The sequence below is a fragment of the Miniopterus natalensis genome, chromosome 14, assembly GCF_054644295.1.
Source record: "Miniopterus natalensis isolate mMinNat1 chromosome 14, mMinNat1.hap1, whole genome shotgun sequence".
NCBI lineage: Eukaryota > Metazoa > Chordata > Mammalia > Chiroptera > Miniopteridae > Miniopterus > Miniopterus natalensis.
In genome coordinates, this window is record NC_142094.1 from 52,016,214 (window position 1) to 52,022,306 (window position 6,093).

A 6,093-nucleotide genomic window follows, 5' to 3' on the forward strand; every position below is an offset into this window, starting at 1 on the left:
CCACTGAGGAGCCCACAGCCACTCAGACCTCACTATGGGCCACCCACACAGGTGTTTTTCACCTGGGAGGGGAGGGTGTTCTTCAAGGTGACCCAGCTTGCCCAGTGGTTATCCTCAGGGTGCTGTGTGGGTCTGAGAGGTCACCCCTCCCCTAGAGCGTCTCCCTTCTTGGCTACCAGGCCTCACATCCCCCACGGCAGTTTCAGGGCCCCATCTCTGCTCCGGCCCGTTAGCGCATGTCAAGCTATCATTGAGCTTAAACCTGAGTGCGAGTGAGCTCCAGGCTGCTCCTGAAAGCAGGTGGTGAGGATTGAAGGAGCGGCTGTAGTAAGGGCCTCACAGTGAAGGGCAAGAGGCAAGCACGCAATGAACAGTGGTCATGACCGGGTAGGCGGGGGCCCCGGGCAGGAGTGAATGGAGCCCAGGTGGAGGCCCCTTGGTCCCAGTTCTGCCCAGCACTGGCCGTGAACCCACAGCCTGGGCAAGGCAACACCATGTTGGCAAAAGAGCTCCATCCACGGGCTGTAGATTTGCCAGCGCTCCCAGACACCAGCTCTGGGCTGGCTCTGGAGTGGGAGGAGAGGGGAGACTCCCATTCATTCCTCCAGGTGTTCACAGTAGGAGGGAGCCCGGCGCCTAATAAACACTGCACGCTGCCTGATTAGTGCAAAAGCAAGGGGTGTCCCAGGACAGGGTGGCCCAGAAGAGGGACGAGCAAGACCCAGAAGGCCCTGAAACACTATTAGTTCTAGGCCAAGGCTTGCAAGGAGACTGTAGGCTGGGAGGCCAGCCAGGAGGAGGCGGCCCCTGCAGATATCCAGGCAAGAGGAGAGGGGACTATGAGGGCGGAGAGTTAAACAGAGGCAGAGTGGAGGGGGCAGGACTGGTTGGCCACAGGTGAGAGCCCTTCTCCCTAGATGAGGACAGCCTCTCCCACCTACTCCTCAGACTAACAGATACGGCCGATGACTTGGGGAAAACAATTTTAAACAGGCCCCCAAGGCTGTGGGCCACGCCATAAGTACTCAGAGAAAGCACTCCCCTGAGCCTTAGCTGACTCAGGGTGACCTGGGTGACCTGGTTCCTGACTGCAGGCACAGTGGTGGCCATGTGCTCTGGGGCAGGGAGGCAGCTGAAGGAGACTGGGCTGGATGGGCCAGGCTCTGCTCTCTCCTCCAGCGTCCCTTTGCTCCAATGAACATGTGTCCTGTTATCAGACGTGCAGCTGGAGCAAACTGCCAGGAAGGCAGAGAACAGCAGGCTCCCAGGTCCCTGTGCGGACCTCGGCTACTTCTCAGTGTGGTCACGGGGCCTGCCCTCCCGACATCGCTGGAGAGTCCAAGCTCAGCCCCATACATCCACGACCCTCACACACCGTCCTTGGAGGTAGGGAGTTTGGGGCTGTCTGTGGTTACTCTGGGGTCCACCTTGCGTCTCTGTGGCCTTGGCCAAATCTGGTCAAATTTCCAGATTTTAGGGACTACCTGGGGCCGGTTTGATGGGGCTTTGTTTTTGTTTTGTTTTTTAAATAACAAAGGTGGCACATTATTCAAAATGTGTAAGGGTGTGACCTTTGGAGCAATGAAAATATGCCACGTTCATATTCAGTTTACTAACATAAAGCTTGGTTGGAAGCAAAGGCATTGAGCTGGCAGTCAGGATGCTGGTCAACCCAGGTGAGCTTGGGTGGGGATTTCCACCGCTCCAGGCCTGAGCTTTCTCATCTGTAAAATGGAGGCAACAGCCCAGCCTGGTATTGTGCCTTCCTGGTATTGTGGTCTCAAGGCTCTAACAAAAGAAGCAACAGCACTGTGGGAACAGAGGGCTCTGCCCTAAGTCAGTGTGCTGCAAGGTGAGAGAGGCAACTTAGGGAGTGTGGCCACAGTCTGGCCCAGACCCAAAGCTACAAGGAAGCTGTAGGCACGCAGAACACTGGGTCCCTGGACCCCAAACCGTGCTTGTTAAGATGGGCTTTGTGCCCACCCAACTCAGGACCTGCATACTCACCCAAGGTGCACGAGGCTGGCCCTGCCCTCTGGGACATCCAGAGGCTCAGGGACTAGCAGAAGCACACTCCATCCTGGCAGAATCACCTGGGAGCTTAAATAAATAAAAAAAGGGAGGCTAGAATCCCAGGCCCCACCCTGACCCATTCAAGAATAATACTGGGCACAGGCCTTTTTATTTTTTAAAATATGTTTTTATTTATTTGAGAGAGACAGGAAGGGAGAGAGAGAGGAAAACACTGAGGTGAGAGAGAAACATCAATTGGTTGCCTTCCATATGCATCCCAACCCACCAGCGATTGACCCTGCAACCTGGGTATGTGCCCTCACCAGGAATTGAGCCCGTGATCTTTTGGTGCATGGGACAGTGCTCAGCCAACTGAGCCACAGGGGCCAGGGCCGGGTGCTGGGCACAGCATTTTGAAGAGCCCTCAGGTGATTCCCAGCGTAGCCCTGCTAGGCTATAATATCTCAGCGATAGTCAAACAGGAGCTCAGCCCCAGGGCTCTAGGCGTACTCTTCTCTGAGAATTTATTAATTTTGTGTTTTCATTTTGATGACAATCCACAGTTTAACTCATTTGGGAGACAAAGTTGTTTCTCTGTCGTGGTCCTTTGCAGCAAGACTCTTGTTTCCTGGGTTGATGTGTAATGAAACGAGGTTCATGAGAGTCCCGGGGATGGTGAGAATTTTTAGCAAGGGCGACATCCACGTGTTCACTCAGGCCTGAGAAACCGCGGAGAGCAGGGTCTGGGGCTGAAACTGTGGATGTCATGCCCAGTGTCCCAGGCTTTGAGAGCAGGGAGTTGGCTCTGGGACCTGGAGGAACAGATGTGGAGAAGAGGGAGGGACAGGGAGGGCCTGGGGGACGGGGGAGCGGGACCTGGGAGGGAGACCTCAGGAGCAGGTCCCTCAGGGGGGAGGAGAGGCAGCCGACTCCCTGGCAGGGGGAAGCACAGGTGCAAAAGCCCAGGAGAGGGGAAAAGCAGGTCCATTCCCGAACAGCGACTCCTTCCCTTGATGTAGCTGTAAGGAGGGAAAGTGGCAGAGGCCACGTGGTGGCCGGATTAGTCAGCTCAGGCTGCGGTAACAAAGTGCCACTAGCTGGGTGACTCACCCGATCAAAACTTCCTCTCTCAGTCTAGAGGCTGAAAGTCCAGGCCCAGGTTCCGCAGGCCGGGCTCCTCCTGAGTTCTGAGGAAGAGCCTGGTCACGCCCGCCTGTGGGTGGCTGCTGGCGAGCTTGGCCACCTCTTGGCCTGGAGAAGCATCACCCAGCTCTCTTCCTACATGTCCACGTGGCGTTCGCCCTGTGTGCATGTCTCTGTGTCCAAATTTCCCCTCTTTATTAAGGACACCAGTCAAGCTAGATTAGGACCCACACTCGTGACCTCATTTCTCTTGTGTAAAGATCCTCTCTCCAAATGAGGTCATAGTCTCAGGTCCTGGGGGCGAGGACTCCCAACATATCTTTTTTGGAGATCATAATTCAACCCATAACAGAGGCCAACTTTGTAGGCCTGCTTTAGGAGCTTGGACTCCACCTAAATTAGAAGCCCTCTCCACCCAGTGCCCCCAAGTTACCCCCATGCCCCAGACAGCTGCTATGCCAGCTGGCAGGGCTCCCCCAGGCCCTGACCCTGCTGCCACCAGCCAACAGGTGGCAGTGAATGGCTTTTCCCACAGGTGCTGGCCTTCCCTTTCTTCCCAGGGCAGACAGCTGGCAGAATCTCAGAACCTCAGATCCCCAGAAAGGAGAGGGGAGCTGAGCTGGCCTGGCCTTGGGCAAGCAAATGGGAGACAGCCTGGGGCCCCACTGGCCTGCATTGGGTCACCCTGCCAAAAAGACCAGGCAGGCTCAGGTGAGAAGTTCCCTAATTCCTTGACTAACCTGTGGCTGGAACCAGGAGGGCATGGGTGATGGGACCCACTGATTGTCTGAAGGTAATTTACTAAACCTTTGGCAAAAACTACAACCAAGTCACAGAATGGGTTGGCTGCTACTAGTGTGGGTTGCAGAACCAAAAACCCAAGAACTGCACAATTCAGAACACTTTCCTAATAAGGACAGAAATCTTCACTATGGAGTCAGGAAAGGAAGGTGGCCAAAGCCTAGCTGATCCCCCCCAGATGGACCCCGGGCCCCTGACCCACATCCTCTCTCAGGGGGAGTCCAGTGACAAAGAGATGGCCCACTCAAAGGGCTTATCAAAGGGACTATTTACAGAGGTGTGGACAAGGTTAAGGGAACCAACCCACCAAGGGTCCTGAAGCACCCAGGGCTTAGCAGCAGTTAGAAGCTCTGACACCCCTCTGGCCTGAAGCCTGGAGGGAGGGAGCTGTGGCCATGGGAGGGAGCGGCCATCCTCAGGAGAGAAGAGCAGACATCGCCCAGCCCCAGCACAGAAGGGAGGGAGCCTGGGCAGAATGCCTCTCGCCTCTCCTTCCTCCCGTCTGATCTCCCCGAGGTGCCTCCCATAGGCTGACCCAACCAGGAGGCCATGGGCAGGTAGCACATGGAAGCCACAGAAGCATCCTCCAGGCCACAGGGCAGGAGAGATCTGGAAGTTGCCCAGCTCACCATCCCAGGAGTCATTAGCTCCCAAGGTCCCATCCTCTCCTCCAGCAATGTTTGATCCAACAACGACCAATGTGTAGTGATCACCTAGTACCTGCCAGGGACGGTGCTAGGCTCTAATGACACAGCAATGACTGTACAAGCCATGACACTTCAGCCAAGGCAAGGTCTAAACATAATCACTGAAATATAATGACCAACTAGGATACGATCCATGGAAGAAAAATAGGAAGGTCAGAAGAATGTAAAGGGACATCTGGTCCCACCCGGGGCACTGAGGAAGGCTTCTTGGCGGATGTGACATTTAAGCTGAGCCTTGGGGGATACTTTGGCTTAGGTAGGGGGAAAGTGAGGGTAGTGTGTTCCTCAGGAAGGGGAAACGGAATATGCAAAGACGCGAGGTGGGCACTTTCAAAAGACAGTAAGTACATGAGGCCAGCCCAGCCGGTACGCCTGGAGTTCAGTGAGCAAGGGAGGCGACCCCATTCAGGCTTCCTCACCCCTTTACCAGTTCCACAAACTTTGAAGAGCCCAGTTTTCTGTACTTGAAACCCTCAGGACGTTGCTGGCGACCTAAGCGTTCCTGGGATTGATCAGATGGTGGGGGTGGAAGGTGGAGCACCTGGAACTCCCACCCAACTGCCGGGGGCAGTTTACGGAGGCACAGCCCCCTTGGAAAAGCGTTTGCCAGCATCTCCTAAAGCTAAGCAGGCACAGACCCCAGGACCCAGGCAAGTCTACTCCTGGGGATAAACCTGAGCGAGTGAGTGCGTAGGTCTACCAAAAAACCTGTGCTAGGTTAGAATGTTCCTAGCAACAGCATCCATAATAGTCCTAAACTAAAAGAACCCCCACGTCCACCAGCACAGAATAGGTAAACCAGCTGTGATCTGTTCACACAGAAATATATCAATATGGCACAGCCATGAAAAGGAACCAACTACTGAAACGTAACAGTGGGGGTGAACCTCAAACCTGCTGCATGACCATATATATGCAATTCTAGAACAGGCCAAACGAAATCTAAGGTGAGTGAAAATATCAGAGCATTATTGGGGGGGCAGGCAGAGGGACTATGGGAGAAACTTCTGGCTGCTGGAAATGTCTTATACCGTGACCCAGGGCATAGAGACAAGAGTGTATTTTTGTTGAAACTCATTAAACTGTGCTGAAGTTTAAACGTAAGATGCATGCACTTTGGTGTAGCTAAAGTATCTGCTAATTTAAAAATGCCAGAGCGGCACCTGGCTCTTCACTAGGTCCTCCTCTCGGCAGGGAAGGAAAGAAAACACCTCCACCCTCTTATCTCCAGGTCAAGGTACGGGCCCGTGCAGCTCAGAAATGCTTTGAAAATGGACTATATGTTTTGCAAACAAAGCTCTATTTAAACAGTGCTTGTTTTAGCCTTTCTTGCTCAGCAGGGTTGCCTTTTTTAGTCTCTTTCCAGGTTCTTTGGAGGGCTGCTCTCCACCCAGCCCACCTCCAAAGTAGAGGAGATGCGCGTCTTCAC